The 16,337-nt window shown below is 47.1% G+C and overlaps 1 protein-coding gene across 2 annotated transcripts in view; it reads right to left on the bottom strand.

Moving 5' to 3' along the window:
- The window catches only part of LOC139111298 (uncharacterized), a 173,539-nt gene that overhangs the window by 94,005 nt on the left and 63,197 nt on the right, over window positions 1-16,337 (bottom strand). The window contains exon 1 of one of the 2 annotated variants that reach the window (XM_070671477.1): window positions 6,333-7,745. The exons of the other annotated variant lie outside the window; for it this stretch is intronic. The gene's annotated coding sequence lies outside the window, so the exon portion shown is untranslated. Of the gene's footprint in view, window positions 1-6,332; window positions 7,746-16,337 lie in introns of those variants that run through there. 2 annotated transcript variants of the gene reach the window in all.

Raw genomic sequence — 16,337 nt, 5'->3', positions numbered from 1 at the left:
ATCGGATAAAAGCGCAACGGGCGAAAATCCAGACTCCAGAATGCGAAAGTCGCTGCATGCTCGTAACGAAGGTTGCGCGGTGTCATTCATCGCGGCTTTTCCGGCTGTTTATCGCGATAGTCTGGCGAACGGGAAGCGGCACAATGGCCGTACACGAATGGAACAAAGAGTCGACGCGACGCGACGCGACAGGACCAGGTATCGCCAGGCGTTGCCCGTTGTATCACCCTCGTAACGTCGTTCGCGAGCGTCGGCAGTGATAAAGAGACACCGCCGCCGCGGCGGCAGGGCGGAACGAAGCAGGGTTCGACGTGTGCGTGAAGCACAAAACGACCGCGAATCGCAGTTATAGCTCGATAGATCCAAAAAACGCGTTTCGGCCCTCGTAATCGCGCGCCGCAAACGAGCGCCGGAGAGCTCAGTCCGCCCGGCAAGAGAGAAAAGACTCGGCGAGAAAACAAAAACGCACGAGCCGATCGCGCACGATGACAATGACGCGGCGCCATCCGCTCGCGTTCTTCGACGCTAGATCAGCTGCGGAACTAGCTTCTCTCTCAGACGAACAATCTCGGTTAAATATACCCGCCCTCACAAAAAGAAAAAAAAGAAAAAAAAAAGAAAGACGAATTTTTCACACATACTAAGGCAAGACTTGATGTCTTGTTGTTAGTGACCTAGTCGCAATAATGACAAAGCGGAGTGTTCAGTTAATTAAAAAGTAGATCAAACGGAAGATGATTAAACTCGAATATCATTATCGCAGAAACAATGGAGCTTAAAATTCACCGAATAAAGGCACGCACCGTAGCAATGTGTTTGTAGGTATTTTAAAATACTCTAAATCTTTGTCTCGCGCAAAAAAGCTACAAGAGATAAGCTCTATATATTAGTTAATCGCGTTTTCTGCAACGTTTATCTCGAAACTACCATTCTTCCTGATTTCTTTAGAGAGTCAGGGCTGCATAGCCCGGACACGTGAAAAAGTTATAGCGTGAACGCACGACGAGATACGCGTAATAAAACGCAAACTTTTGCGCGGCATCGCGGTGGCGAACACGCGCCGGCCGATGAATGCGAACACGGCTGCTTGTATATACAGCGAAACTACGTTATTGTTTCGCAAAACCGAGGTTTGCGCGATTGATCCGCGAGTCGAGATAACTGGCGTTACTATAGGACCAGGATGCTGCTACAGCGATGTATCGCCGATGCGAGCGCGTTATGATTATATTCGCAGATATTTACGATAGAAACTCAGACGTGTAATCTAGTTATTTCCGCGTACCTTTCGTGTGCCGCATAGCTTGGCGAAATGCAATTTGAGACCTAACGAGCGATTAATTTATGAAATCAAGTCCCCCTGTCGTTTTTAAAACAAGTTTATTTGCCGTCTGAAAAATCGCGGGATATTTATCCGGATGTTATTCGCCACTTTCTCGCGCGAGGCGGCAAGCGCGAAGGAAAACGAGATCGCCTAACAAGTTTTTCGTCGGGTACAACAATGCAGCTGGGCCGATCACGCGGCGGAATCGCAACTTGCGATCAAATCGACGACATAAATAAGGCTAACGTAAATTCCGATCGTCATTGGTCACCAGCTGCACTTAACTGGTTCCTCAGGTCACTGGCAAATTATTATTTATCACGCGGTTTTAAAGATCACGTGCCGAGGAGACCTTAATTGACGAACGGAACGAATGAGAGACCGTAAATCGTAGTTTCGCCGGCAGTTTCGCCTCCTCACCGTTTCCCGCGATCGCATTCGCCCAGAAATTACGATTTATCGAAGTCAAATATCTCGGGAATAATAATGCGTTCTCGGAATGACGTATCGCCGAATCTATACGATAAGAGAGAATCAGCCGAATCGCGATGGTTACATATTTCCGGAAATCGCAGATGACGACCACAATTGTGGCTTCCGATGACCGCAAGCATCGTTGGCTCTGATAGATCCAGCGCGATACAACGTATAAAGTGCCGGGCGATTCCGCATAAGCATAACGTATCCGCCTCCTTCTCGTCTTGGAAAGAAAGTAAAGCGCTCGCCCCGAATAATATAGAAACAGAAGAACAGACCGTGGAATAGGAGCACTTATGTTCGCGAGATTTATTTCGGGTTAAGCTTTAAAGACCGATTCTGTCCGGTTTATGTATGGGGCCGCGATGGCCGCAGCGGGAAATATCGTCCATGAAAAATTTACAGCGCGGCATGCCGGGCGCCGCGCAATTTATTTCGTCATTTATAGTCGCCGAACTACACCGTGATTTCGTCCGCGGGACAATTATCGTTCTTGACTTGCCCCTTTCAAAGTGGTTTATCTACGCTCTCGCTATATATGCGCTTAACCGTTTTCGATTGTCGGTTAATTTTTCACGACGGCCAGGCAGCTGGAAGCGGACCTCTCGGCCAGTGATCGATGAAAATTCACGTTCACCGCGATCGAAAATCAACGGGGCCGCGCCGCGCTCGGCCTATTACAAGCCTTTCCGAAACAGTGGCGTACGTGAGGAATGGACCGTACGTGTGCAACCACGTTTTGTGGTCCTGCGAAGAACCGTTGTATCGATTGGCACGGTCATGAAAAATTGAGCTCGTGATAATAAATGCGACTTACGGCGATCTCGCTCATAATTTGTCAATAACAAAGTAGGAACGACGCGAAATCAATACGCGAAAAGAATCCGCGGAAGCACACGAGCGGAAAGCGATATACATAACGGCGTGCAACACAATACACGATGTATTACTACCTTTATTAAATTATATCGTAATGATAAGAGTCGCTGTATTTTATACGTCGCGGTATTCGCTGAATATTGAAAACTGCTTCCGCCCTGATTCATTGTCATTCTCATACACCGATAAATTTTTTAAAGCACAGTCTGTAAAAGCTCATCCGCGCAGCGTGTATATGAATTTTAAAGTAATTTTAGTTCTTACTCGGAGTTGTAATTCCTGTAGTAGATTTAATTAAGATAATGAGCTCGTCGTGTACCGTATAAAATCTCGTAAAGCAAAAGTCCTTATTAAAGAGTACCGGTGAAATAGCTCTGTATTCGATGTCGGGAAAATTGAGGTCTAGCTGTCGCGAAGGAGGCATCTTAGTTTTCGCAAATTATAGTAGCGTCTTTAATTAGCACGTCGCGCCCCTCGTACAGTTCTGCTAAAAAAAATCGCGCGGAAAAATCCTCGCGAAACCTCCCCCCACTTTTGCCCTCGGACGACAAATTCGCGATAAAAAAATATTTAAAAAAATTAGCCAATTGTTATTATTTATCGACGCCGTTGATGGATAATAAGTCCGCTAATTAATGCCAAAAGCAAGCATCGCAAGTAATTACAAATTGATTTAGTCGGCGGGACAATATTTCAAATGTAATTCGAAATTAATTTCTATATGACTCGTGATTTAAATTTATAATCCTATTCAATCGGGGGGAGTTCTAGGCTCGACGTTACTGTCCATTACCATTCTAATTTCGATGGCCCGTCGCATTAACACACATTTACCATCAACATTATAACGGCGCAAATAAAATTATAAATTGTAGCGCGAATTAGGAAGAGCGATATTCTTCGAAGTGGAAAAGACAACGCTATATAAAATATTCAAGCGATTTTTAATCGACGAAAATTATTTTACCTTCAAGAAACTTTTTTTTTACAAAAACTAAAACTTCTTTTTTTAAATAGAAATTTTTATTCCTCTATTTTCGTATTTTTTTCGCTTAAAAATAAATTTAATTGCGGAGAGGATACTTCGCGATAACCATCGATTTCTATCACGTGTGTCTGATCGATCTTGAAACTAATAATATGAAAACTCTAGAATTAGTTATCAAATCCCGTATCATCTGACCAGCTGCATCATTAACATATAAATTAGACGGTGCATATTGAACCTTGGTTTTCGTTTTAAAGTTTCTTTTTTTTTCTCTGCTAGAAATAATTACACGAGCGAAAGGACCATTCTGTTTTCGAATTACATCAACGTGCGATAGAAAAAAAATGTTTTGCTTCGAGAATTATTCCTATTGGCGATCTAAGGCGATATATATTCGTTGGTGTCCGTATCCCGTAAGGAAATATCGCGATCGAGAGCGTAAACGGCCAAGTAATCAGCCAATTATCGTCACAATCGATCTCGAGAAGTGACACTCGCCGCGAAACGGTTCTACGAGGGATTTAGTGGGCGATAAAGAGCCGAAGATAAAGCCACCCTCTTTCCGAGGTCCGACAAAAATCGCTCGTCGACGAAGCTAGAAAAGGGCCCGGCGTCCCGCGCCGGTAGAGCAGCTGCCTCTAGTACCGGCACCTAATCAAGCAATAACTATTTGTCAGTTCCCCGGGCAACCTAAATCCAAGCTAATTCGACATCCGTGTCGGACACAGATTCGCTATCGGGTATCTCTTTCTATCTGGACGACAGCATATTCGCATTAGCCTGCCCCGCAACCCACGCTCGATCGACTCTCTCGACCACCGTCAGCAATCCTCCCCGCTCCTCGGCATCCTACCCTTTGCCCGCCACCATCATGATTCTCATTCACTCCGAACGTCCCTCGATCGGCCTCGCTCTTTCTCCCTCTCGCCCTCTCTATTCCGCTTTCCGCTAAGTACGCCATATACTCGCGCGCGCGTCACACCATAGGACGAGATCTCGACACGATTAGGGCGGTACTCAATTCGACGTTTCGTCGATTCGGTCCTTTCTTTCTCCACCGCCTTTACGCCCCGAATCCGCAGCTCGAGTGAGTTTTTCCTCGGATAAGCGTGGCAACTCTTCCTACCGCTAAGCGAACGAGCGCGGGAGGAAATGGCTTTCGATTCAGGGACGGGTTCACTTTGTTAATGTGACAAATCGAGACGCCGACTTCGATGGGGAGTCGACCCCGGGCAGTACGTTGCGCAAAGATCGCTGCGGGAATCCACGAGAAGAGATCCCCGGCGAGAAAGAGAGATTCGCGATAGCGCGTCCCCGAGCGAAAACGCCAAACCCGAACCGAAGCGCGCGTTCATTTTTTGATACTCGCCGGAAATACAGGATAATAGATTAGATCGATGCCCGGTCTACGTAAGAAACGCTGAGAAATGAGTTTGTCTGAAAAGCATCGGTCGATCTCGGACACGATTAGGACACGCGGGGAGACGGTTGCCAGAGAAATTTGCATTTATCTCGCGCTGACCGACCCTTATCGGTGGGCGTAAGTAAAATAGACCGAATAACTTGGAAATGGTCACGGAGGAGAATCCGATCGCCAGTCCGGAGCCGGGAGGAAGCGTTGAAAGAACGAGAGATCATCGTCGTCGTTAGTCATTCCCACTTGAATATACGCGGAATAAGAACTCGAAGGAGAAACCATCTGTCACAATGCCGCATTCAACGTCGCGCTTAGACGCTCGATAAATTATCGCGCAACGAGAGCTACCGCGAGCGTATTCGGTAATTCCAGAAATCGGCCGGGGCGAACTAACGGAAGACGCGATCTCGTTATCGAGACGATACATCCCGATTTTATTTCGTAATTTAATTTCGGAAAAGCGCCGCGTTCCGGAACGCGCCCGAATGCGAAAATCTAGATCCCTACCCACGCGGAAAGATCCAAGACGGAGATGTCCCGGGCGAGTTCAATTAAGTCTCTATTACACTTTTACATGAGCCCGCATTAAGGCTCGCAGCTGGTCGCGAAGTCGGATATTATTTATCGGTTGACTTACGCCGGGCTCATTTGCCCGACAAAAGGGAGGGGGGTCCGGGGGGGGATGGAGGAAAAGGGTGCTCAAGCGAGATGGAACGCGAGACATTGGCCGGGCCCCGATGAGCCTCGACAACCATTGGATGTTCGCGCTCGCTCTCTCACGAAACGGTCGGACACCGTCGGCACGACGAGAGATGATAGAATATCTTATTAGTCGGACAATGGGCAATCAGAGACGCCATACAGCCTCTCTGTTAGCGGTCCGGTCTCCTCTACCCGTACGTCTGTCTCTCTGTCTGTCTGTCCTACATGCAGCCCGTGGGCATTCAAGGCCGCCGGGCCCCGCTGATCTCGGGTTTGATTCGCGAGTACCTCCGCAAAGCGACTTATATCTTATTGTACAAATTAAAAGCTCGAAGTGATACCGAAGGATATTTTTTGCGATTTAACGATTGGGGTGACGAGGGGGGAGAAGAATCTGATTAGGAATCGTCGCGATAACAAGGACTACAGCGATATCTCATGTCGACGTGAAGTCGTTGTCAAGAAAAAAAAAAAAATGTTAAGCCCTCCCGTAATTATGAGACACTGTATAGTGTTAATTGTTTAATTTTACTTTACTCACTTACCTCTCAGAGTTGTAGGCTACTAAGTGTCGATGGCAGGCACGCGATGATCCATCCGGATGTCCGTCCGGTGTCCAGAAGCCTCCAGAATCCTCCAGAATCCCGTTGATGCCCTTTGGATGTTTTGTCGGACGAATTTCACACACACACATTGCACTCGCAACACGTTAATTAATCCAGCCTTCCTGAATAGTAAATGACGCTTCCTGGTCAACGAGAAATTTTGGAGAAATATTAACCCGCTCGCGCACTCGCGACGAATAATCCGGAATCCGTTGACGTTCTCTCGAGTCTTCGTCGAAAGTATTTCACGCGTACAATGCTCTCGCGGCACGCACATTAATTAGTTCAACCTTTCCGGCCGGTATATGACGTCCTTTGATCAGCAAAAAGTTCCAAAGAAATATTAAAATGTCTCCGTGCTCTCGCGATAAATGTTCACACTTACAATGTCTTCAAATATAAAACGCCCGTCCACACAAACGTCGGATTGTCCCCCACTGTCCTTGAAATATCCGAATGAGAAAGTTAATGGCGACACTCTCGCGATTTGTTCGACTGGCCGCGACCGACGAGAAAGGGAACGAGGGTGACGAACATGGCGAACAATAATGCCAACGACAATTCGTGCGTCGCGACCGACGTAAATGTTCCTCTTGGTCAGCAGGTTACGATGGCCATCGCTGGCTGGATGCTCTCACTGGTTCAGCTGATGCTACTTAACGCACGGTCGAATGTGACGACGAGCAAGTGTTCGCAGGACAAGGTCGCACGGAACGAACGCGGGAGATAATGGCGTCGTAATAAGATGTCGGCCGAGCGTTCCGACTACCATCGAGAAGCGCGACGTATTCACGAACGAAAGCAGAGACCTGCGCATCGCGGAGGAGCGACTGTATGCCCACAACGTTTGTCTCACGCAACGCGTTCGCCGGTAGATATGTGTCAGCAGCAAACGTCTCCGAAAGCCCGCAATCGAGACGACCTCGACCAAGAGTACCGATTCGCGACACGTCCGGAATGCAACTGCCGAGCAACTAGCTGCAACTAGACGAGACGAAGCAAAGTGACGTGATCGCCGCCATATTGTGACGTCTCGGCGCCTGATTGGTCGTTCGGAAAATGACCTCAGCATTGTTTATGCGATGCATGATAGAGGAGCTCGTGTCTAGGACGACGTTGCATGCAAGTGCGCTTTTAACCCGAAAGAAGGCGGTGCGATGTGATTTCACGCGGGCCTGATATCGCGGAATGTGGCAACACGGCTCGAGGTTTCTCGCGGTTCAAGGCTTACTGTGGACGCCGCAGTTTGGCGGTGGAGGCCCCGCTGAGTAGTAATGGAAGTAAGTTTTCGCGTCGCGGCGTCGAGGACACTGACAAGGTGGAGTTTCGTGAGTATTTCCGTGGGCACTTTCGTGGGCATTTTCGTGGACAGTCGATCGGTGCAATATCACACGCGTCGTGTGACGTCGTGTTGTCGTCGCGACGCGTCAGGGAAGCAAGCATCGAGCGGATGTGCGGCGTATCCATCGATCGCGATCGACGACCTTCCATCGCGCTACTCGTCGTCGAGCCGAAATCGTGACGACTCGCCGCAAGTACATTCTGTGTTTGTTCGGTAATACATCGCGAGTGCAAGTGATCGCGGGACGTAGAAAAGCCCACCCCCAGCTTCGTCAAGGTGATATCGGCCAAGGTACGTGAACTGAGTGAAGACGTCCTCGACTGAGAGTACTGTAATATGACACGTCCGGAATGCAACTGCTGAGCAACTAGCTGCAACGAGACGAGACGAAGCAAAGTGACGTCATCGCCGCCATATTGTGACGTCTCGGCGCCTGATTGGTCGTTCGGAAAATGACCTCTGAGTATTGTCTATGCGATGCACGATAGAGGAGCTCGTGTCTAGGACGACGTTGCATGTAAGTGCACTTTTAATCCGAAAGAAGGCGGTGCGATGTGATTTTACGCGGGCCTAATACCGCGGAATGTGGCAACGCGGCTCGAGGTCTCTCGCGGTTCGAGGCTTACCGTGGACGCCGCAGTTTGGCAGTGGAGGCCCCACTGAGTAGTAACAAAAGTAAGTCTTCGCGTCGCGGCGTCGGGGACACCGACGCGGTGGAGTTTCGTGAACAATTCCGTGGACATTTTCGTGGACAGTCGATCGGTGCAATATCACACGCGTCGTGTGGGGTCGTGTCGTCGTTGCAACGCATCGGGGAAGCAAGCATCGAGCGGACGAGCGGCGTATCCATCGATCGTGATCGACGACCTTCCATCGCGCTACTCGTCGTCGAGCCGAAGTCGTGACGACTCGCCGCAAGTACATTCTGCGTTTCTTCGGTGATACATCGCGAGTGCAAGTGATCGCGGGACGTAAAAAAGCCCACCCCCGGCTTCGTCACGACGATATCGGACAAGGTACGTGAACTAAGTGAAGACAATCGACGTCGCTGTTCGCGCGATTCCAGGCATGAATAGTTCTACGTTCGGGGCTGCGCGACGAATCGGGGCGCACGGAGGTACGCCGGGTTAGATGCATAGATCGCGACGATCTTTATCGCATCGCCATCTTTGCGAACGTCTCGTCGCGTCGCGTCGCGTCGCGTCGCGCTCTGATTTCTTATTCGCTCGGATGGCGCCACGTAATTGGCTGGCTATACATCACGCCATGTTCCCACCATTTCATTGCAGTAATGCGTTGCGTGTAAGTAACCGTCGACAGTGTCGTGTGAGGAACGGACGATCGCTTGATCCGCTAATTAGCACGCGTGTCACGTCTCGTCGATGATGCTCAGTTTCCTCGACCGAAGTAGCTCGTCGGCTCTTAGCAGGTGCGTCTATTACCACCGTATCGATCTCGATCACGTTCACGCGCTTCGGCGCGATAATGCGACGCGGATAAATCACCGCCATGAAGAGGATGCGGGACGATTAGCAAGACGCACGAAACTCATGTATCCGCGGCTCGCGATTAAGTCGCATTCGCGGAGGATTCATCGCGTTCGATTCTTTTAATTGATCAGAAGTGCAGCGCAAGCGGATGGACGATGGAGCAAACGGAAGAGCCGCTTTTACGAGCAGCCAGCAAGCGTCGATTAACGGACTTGATTAATTTATTTCGGCACGAAGTGTGTATGCGTGGACATTAGCATATGTACAATGGAGATACTCTGCTGCGAGACACGATGCATCGCATTGGCATTCGACGATTTCATCAAGTCTGCACTTCGTGCACCTGCAAGGTGGACTGAGCCGATGCTGCGGAATGAAAGTCCGAAGATTTTACTGCTCGCAAGTGCGTCGCGAATGCGAGCATCCGGGAGTGCCGAACAGATCGTTGCTTTCAATCGCGTTGATCATATCTGGGAGCGTCATGTAAAATCACGTGAGTGCATTAATGAACAATCGCAATTTCTTTGGGATCAAGGAGTGTCAGCGAGGCACCTGGAGCACGGAAGCAGCCTCGGAGATCTGCAGCATCCGGACGAGAACCGCGAAGGGTCTAGGAAATTCACGGCGGCGTACCGGGACGAGATACACGGCGAAGCAAAGGTAAGAGACAAAATTTATTTAAATGATATTTTAATTTATGACTTATTTGTTGGTTATTTCATTGCGTAATATATGTCTCTTTAAATATTAAAAAATAAATTTTTTTTAATTCTGGGTGGGAAAAAAAAATTAAAAACGTAGTTAAAATAGACGTGAGATTTTTTTTATTTATTAAAAAATTTTTTTTTAATCGCGAAACGCTTGCGACTTGTATATAAATTAGTTTTTTAACTCGCGGCGTCCCGATTGCTGCTCAAGCAATAGTTTTGAACGAACAAATCTCACCTCGGCGGAAGATAAAGAGTTAGGCTTCGACATCTCTCGATCCGTCACGGCGCGTATAAAAACCGAGATAAAGTCAAAAGGCTTATACAACGCGGTAGCACCCCCTCGCCAAAGTTAAGGACAAACTAACCCTAAGTTCGGGGAACAAGCGCTCCGGGTGATCTCAGCGAGCGGTCTGCAATCTGATCCCGGGGAATGCGATCGGAAGGAAGAAAGAGAGAAGGAAAGGAAAAAAAAGACGCGCGTAACTCACCGGGAAAGCTAAAAATCCCCATTCGATCGCGATGCCCGATAGCGCGATAAAGAAATCAGAGAGCGCGCGCGACTATCTCCCTGCTCGTAAACGCGAAGATCTTCGTTCCCGTCCAGCTCGATCGCGGATCGATCGCCCCGAGTTTATTTCGCTGCGCGAATGATAACGCGACGAATAGCCGAATCGATCATCGCGGCCAATGGAAGTTCTAATCGAGGGTGTTCGCGGTGAGGAATCCCTTCAGGTTCAGGGGCCAGCGCCCTTGCTGCGCGTTAACTCTCCCCTGCTGCGTACAGACGTGCGATGGTATGCCGGTTGACGAATGGATTTGGCGTGCCCACGTTCGCAGACCGCTCGCTTCTCCGCTCGTTTCATCCGTTCGCATGTGATAATCTGCTTTTTCTTTACAGCAGAAAACATTTAATATTTTTTCTGAATGATTTTATTCGCCGCGGTAGTTCTTCAATCTTGATCGCCGATAGAACTCTTTGGTGGTACGATTTATCGATGCTAAAGTGACGCCTGAATTTCTTTATATTATTATTGTAATAACGGGAAAATAATTGCCGCGAGGTTTAACGACTGACGCGATTTCGGGAGCGCGGGGCGCTCCGGGTTGCGCGACCATTAAGATTATAAGTAGGATTATTATCTTCCGGCTTATTGGACCAATTAGGCTAATGTGCCGCTTTATGCGTCAGTCGTCATCACGGCGTGGTAATAAACCAGTGGGCAGATTTCTGATTTTACGATCGTATGCGCGAGTCGCCGCGGTGAGGCTGATCGGCGTGTGCGATCCGATTTGCGCACTCGAGGAAACCGTTTCGCGAGTGTAAATCCCGTAATAGGATGTAATTCCGCGACGCGTGAACAACAGTCAGCCTCGCGTGATAAGGTGCAATATATAAAAATGTGCGCTCGCGCGTTCAAGATTAAACGGACGGTATGCTCCTTATAAGCTTTAATCGAATTGATAAATCATCTCAACTCTTTTTTTTTTTTTTTCCTTTTTTTTTTATCTCTCTCTTTCTTTCTCTCTCTACAGTCGATTCGTGTGATATTTTTATTTCCGCAAAACTCCACATCGTTTCACTATAATTCGGGATTTATTAAAATCACGTTTAAAACGCAGAATTGTGTTTTGCAATAAATGCACACAGGTTGCACCAGATTGGAGTGACGAAACTTGATATATATTTTTAGTATAGAATCGTACGTTTTTGAATAAAAGAAAATATCTTGAAACCTCGCGAAAGGATCTTTCAAGATCTCGGTACGACCGTAAGATTTCCAATTTCCTCGTTATCCTTACGAGCACAGTTCTACCTTCGCGATTATATTGAGCCCCCTTTCTCCTACCGCTACGGGGCCGCTACGCCAGCCATTCATTAACGTAACACGATTTATCAATTAGCGTAAAAGGTAGCGATAGATAGACGTTCTGATATGTTGCCCCATTCTACCGTTGCGATCTTTCTCTCCCTCTCACCCTCCACGCAACTATTTTCCCCCCCATTTATTTTTTTTTTTTACGCGCTACTTTCTTTCCTTTCTTTTGCCTTATGTTCTACTTCCTCTTTAGATGTTTGCTTCGTTATATTTCTTTTAAGCTTAAATATATATAAATATATATTATTATTATTATTAAGCAATACGCGCAAAGAAAATTAAGATGTCGTGATGCAATGATTATAGTGGATATCCGCATAATTTCCATTAATAATTCTATGTTTAAATTATCCGAGCCAGTCTCACGTCGGTTTGAGTTACAGTTGTTTTAAGTACCTCTCGGGGATGTTGATGGGAAGGGACGGTTGTTATTATATCATTTGGTAGCCGCGTAATAGCACATAGTCGCATAATAACATAATTAATCTTAGCGTTCGTATATCATTAATTCGATATAATATAATTTCGGCGGACATTATGTAATGATTAGATTAGCCCGTAAAAAAAAAAAATTTCCCACAAAAATTAAAAAACGCAATAACGTTAAATGACGGTGTGGTAATAATGAAAACTTAGAATAATTAGCTCATTGAATTACGGATATAAAGACAATCTTTTTTTTTTTTTTATCTTTTATATACATATATTTTATATGCACATCGTGTCTGCATCTGTAATATTAAACTTTGATGCTGCCTGCTTGGTTCAGGTAAATCATTCTTTGTTTCTCCTCTCTCTCTCTCTCTCTCTCTCTCTCTCTCTCTCTCTCTCTCTTTCTCTCTCTCTCTCTCGTTTTGATGCGCTGATGCATCCACCTCCCTAGCCACTTCCGGCGGATGATCGCAAGCCGCAAAGAATGTAGCCTGAGAGTCTTGTTCATGGTCCCAAACCGTCGGTGCGCAGCGAGGCACGAAACTGTTATTGAAAAAGAAATTAATTCTTCGCCAATTTCGTCGTACTTCATGCTTCCGCTCGATGCTCGATCCCGATCGAGGGAAAATCGCGAATCCCCTCGCCGAAGCTCTTCTGCAAATCGACCTGCAAGCTAGTTCCCGTGTTTCACCGAAGCCTTAAATCGAATACCCACATATATATATTACTTTTCTCTAAGCGTATTATTATTTCGGGCGTATCGAATTTTGCAGCCTGTTGGTCTTCGCCTGTCCGAAGCATACGTAGGAATATATAAATGTTGGAAAGAGAAGCGCACGCGGAGCGGATAGAAGCGGCGCGCGACGCGGAAGTCGAGCCAGCGCAAAAGTTTTCCTTTCCGGCCGGCAGTGGCCATCGGAATGTCGTTTTACCGGTACACGCTGTCGCATCGCGAGGCTTCGAAATCCCTGGGATAAAGTTAGGGCTCAAGCCGGGCAAATGCGAGTTTGAAATGTTGCCGCCGGACGTGCGCGAGCTGGATCTGCCTTCGGCATAATACTCTGCTTGGCCGAGCGAACTTTATGCGAATTTTGGGGAAAAATTAAAAGAGAATTTCCGCCCTTAGATACGGAGAACAGTCGGCGATACGTGCGGAGAATACGCAAGAGTGGAACGAAGACGAGTAGAAAGCCGATTTTCTGTTAAAGTAAATCGTTTCTTAATTTTCTTTTTTTCTTTCTTTTTTTTTTCTTTTACAATTTGATAATAAATTAAAACTTGTATACTTATCCGTGATTTGCAAATTTTAATTTTTTTTTCTATTCGTGATTTTCGATTGACGGTCTTCTCGGTCGTTTCAATTAATTCGAATCCGCGATGCATTCGCAGCGAACATCCACACGAGCGATTCGCATTCTGCAGGAATGCGAATAGTAGGGGCGTGTCGACGATTTGCGAGAAGGATCGAAAGTAGAAAAGAGAAAGAGAGAGAGATAGAAGGGTGATCTCAGAGCGAGTGAGATTGTTGGGCCGCGAAGGGGGAGGGAGGAGGACACGAGGGGCAAAAGATTCTCTTCTTGGGCCGATACTTATAGTGCCTGGTAATGAAGGTGTTATTAAATAGATTGAGATTAATTGCGTGATTAGTGCTTTATGTGTAATTGGATAGTGAGCTGAGCGGAATCGTCGGGAAGGAATTAAATTGGCGTTCGTGTACGTGTTTATATCCTGAATCTCTTCTTTCCTTTCCCTCTTTGTCCCTTATTTTATTTGTTTTATTCTTGCGGTGCGTGTTCTTCGAAGCCCCGGCGCCTTTCTTCCTCCCGCGTCACGTATTTTGATCGTAATAATCAGGCGCTTTGCGATTCGATAATTATATTTCATTCGCACGTAATAGTTTGCAAAATTTTAATTTTGTGTATCGGAAAGAGCTTTCTCAGGATTAAGCATGAAAATCATTGTCGGACGATGTTTAAAGAAGAAGCGCGTAGAGCAGGCTCGGAGACAAGATCGGAAAGAAAAAAAAAAAGGATCGTAGACGGCCACCAAGAAAGTGGCGGAGACGCGCGGGTGGGAGAGGGTTTCTTCTTGGCCCTATTAAAAAGCCCGTTTCCTCCTCCGTTTCTAAAAGCCTCTTATGGCACTCGAGGCAACTGCAAAAGCACTTGAAAGCTCCTGAAAAGCCCGACAACACTTCCCTGGTTGAGTGCCGCGTCCCGCTAGGAGGCCGCCGCGACTTCGCACCCTGTCAGCTATCTAGATACCCTCCGTTCTCCGTGTGTTGCAATATCGACTCTATCCTATGTATTAAACATCGAGTGCCCTTCTCCCGCCGGCTCCGAGTCCAGTCGCGACATACTCGAATCAAAGAAATTCCCCTTGCGATTTCTGACTGGCGTCGTAAACAGATCTCCCGAGATATAATGCGGCACGTATCAAAACATTTTTTACCGCCTCCGTGTGTCGTGTAATCGGATCTGTCGATTTGCATTCTACGATATAACGACGTTGAAAATTGCCATTAAAAATCTTTCGATCGCGTATTTAATCTCGGGAGCAGCGCCGCGCGAATTGTTAACGCGATATCAGCGGTCAGCGTCATCGATTGGCTCAAATTGGACATTTGTATTCGAAGTGACATAGTGCGGTAGTTACCGCGAGTCTCTCGTCGGAGTCTGCCTGCGCGAGGAAGTCTGACGATATTCTAATGTATTGTAATAAGGCTCGCGGGGAAAAGCCGCTCGCGCGAGAACCCATTGGCCCATTTTCATTTAAGACGCCTAGCGATTGGTCGTAGACTCGTAGAAGAAACACTGCATTATGTATGTTCCCGTTATCTCCGCTCGAAGGAGCGCTTCAACACGCGGATTACCAACATCTTCTGTCCCTCTCTGGTCCTTTTCCCGCGTCGCTCGGCAGCTTCCCTCCACTCGCGTTCGCGTCGGAACTTCTTTGACAATCTCCATTCGATATCAAAGCTCAAGAGCGTATTGTCGCTTATTAATGAAATGAAAAACTTTATTAAAAATATTACGACGCGTCGCTCGAAGACGAGGGAGCTTTCGTTAATTCATTCGCGATAGTTAATACCGCGCAATTAATTCTTCGCGCGCTCGGTAATGTTTAAATCCGCCGTTTAACGTCCCCGAAACCGATCTAGCATCCGGGATGCAACTAAATGAAACAATTCCTGGAATTCTTCCCGACTTGACTGACCGTGGTAAGGCGAGGGTCGGTTAATTTCTGGAAAGGTCCGGGGCGCGGGTGGCGGTGTTGGAGGCTCGCTTAATCTGGCGCAGTTTAGACAATTTAGCGCGGTTACCCGGTTAGCGTCAAACATAACCTCGCCACTTGGCCGGGTGTAAAGAATGGCGGCTGTAATGTCGGTCCATGCAACCTAGGGGAGGCGAAAGAGGAAGAGACCGAGTTGCGAAGCGTGAGCGCGCGGGGGGGTGGACGGGACGGGTATGTGCTTACCGGTTACCGAAGCAGAAGGGTAAGAGAAGAGGGGCTTCTACTGCCGCCGGTCCGCGCCGGAATAACCCAGCTCTTTAATTTAAAGCCGCCGGACAGTAATTAAAATAACCACCCCCGACACACATACTCCCCCAAGCGGTGCCCAACCTACTCAAGAAAACGTTTTCTCGCCCCTTTCAATTCCGCGGTTCGTTGCGACTTGATATTTCCGGAAATAATAATGCTGCATCGTTACTCCAAATTTAATTTTTTTTTTTTCTGACAAGCGGATGTATTTAATAAATTTTTGGGTTCCTAATTATCGTGGATTTTGCGCAATGTTTTTTTTACATCTTTAGCTTTGTTTTTTTACGATTAATTTTGATACACGTTTACGTCAGAGAAATTAATTTCGAATTATATTTTTTAATTTTAAACAAACTCTTAGATTACGCAAAAGAAATAACGTACGGATTTTTAACGCAGTATTTTGATCGCGGATAGCACATATTCGGATTTGGTTTGAGCACCTTTCCGCTTGTGGTTCTTCTTGTTCGCGATTACGAGAAGGGCCGAAGTCAGGACGAAAGCGTAGCAAAATGGCAAATTTAATTTTGTCCGTCATGTCCAAATTTTAT

The sequence above is a fragment of the Cardiocondyla obscurior genome, linkage group LG23 (genome assembly GCF_019399895.1).
Source record: "Cardiocondyla obscurior isolate alpha-2009 linkage group LG23, Cobs3.1, whole genome shotgun sequence".
Lineage (NCBI taxonomy): Eukaryota > Metazoa > Arthropoda > Insecta > Hymenoptera > Formicidae > Cardiocondyla > Cardiocondyla obscurior.
The sequence above is the reverse complement of the archived record's forward strand: the minus strand, read 5'-3'. Positions and strand labels throughout refer to the sequence as shown.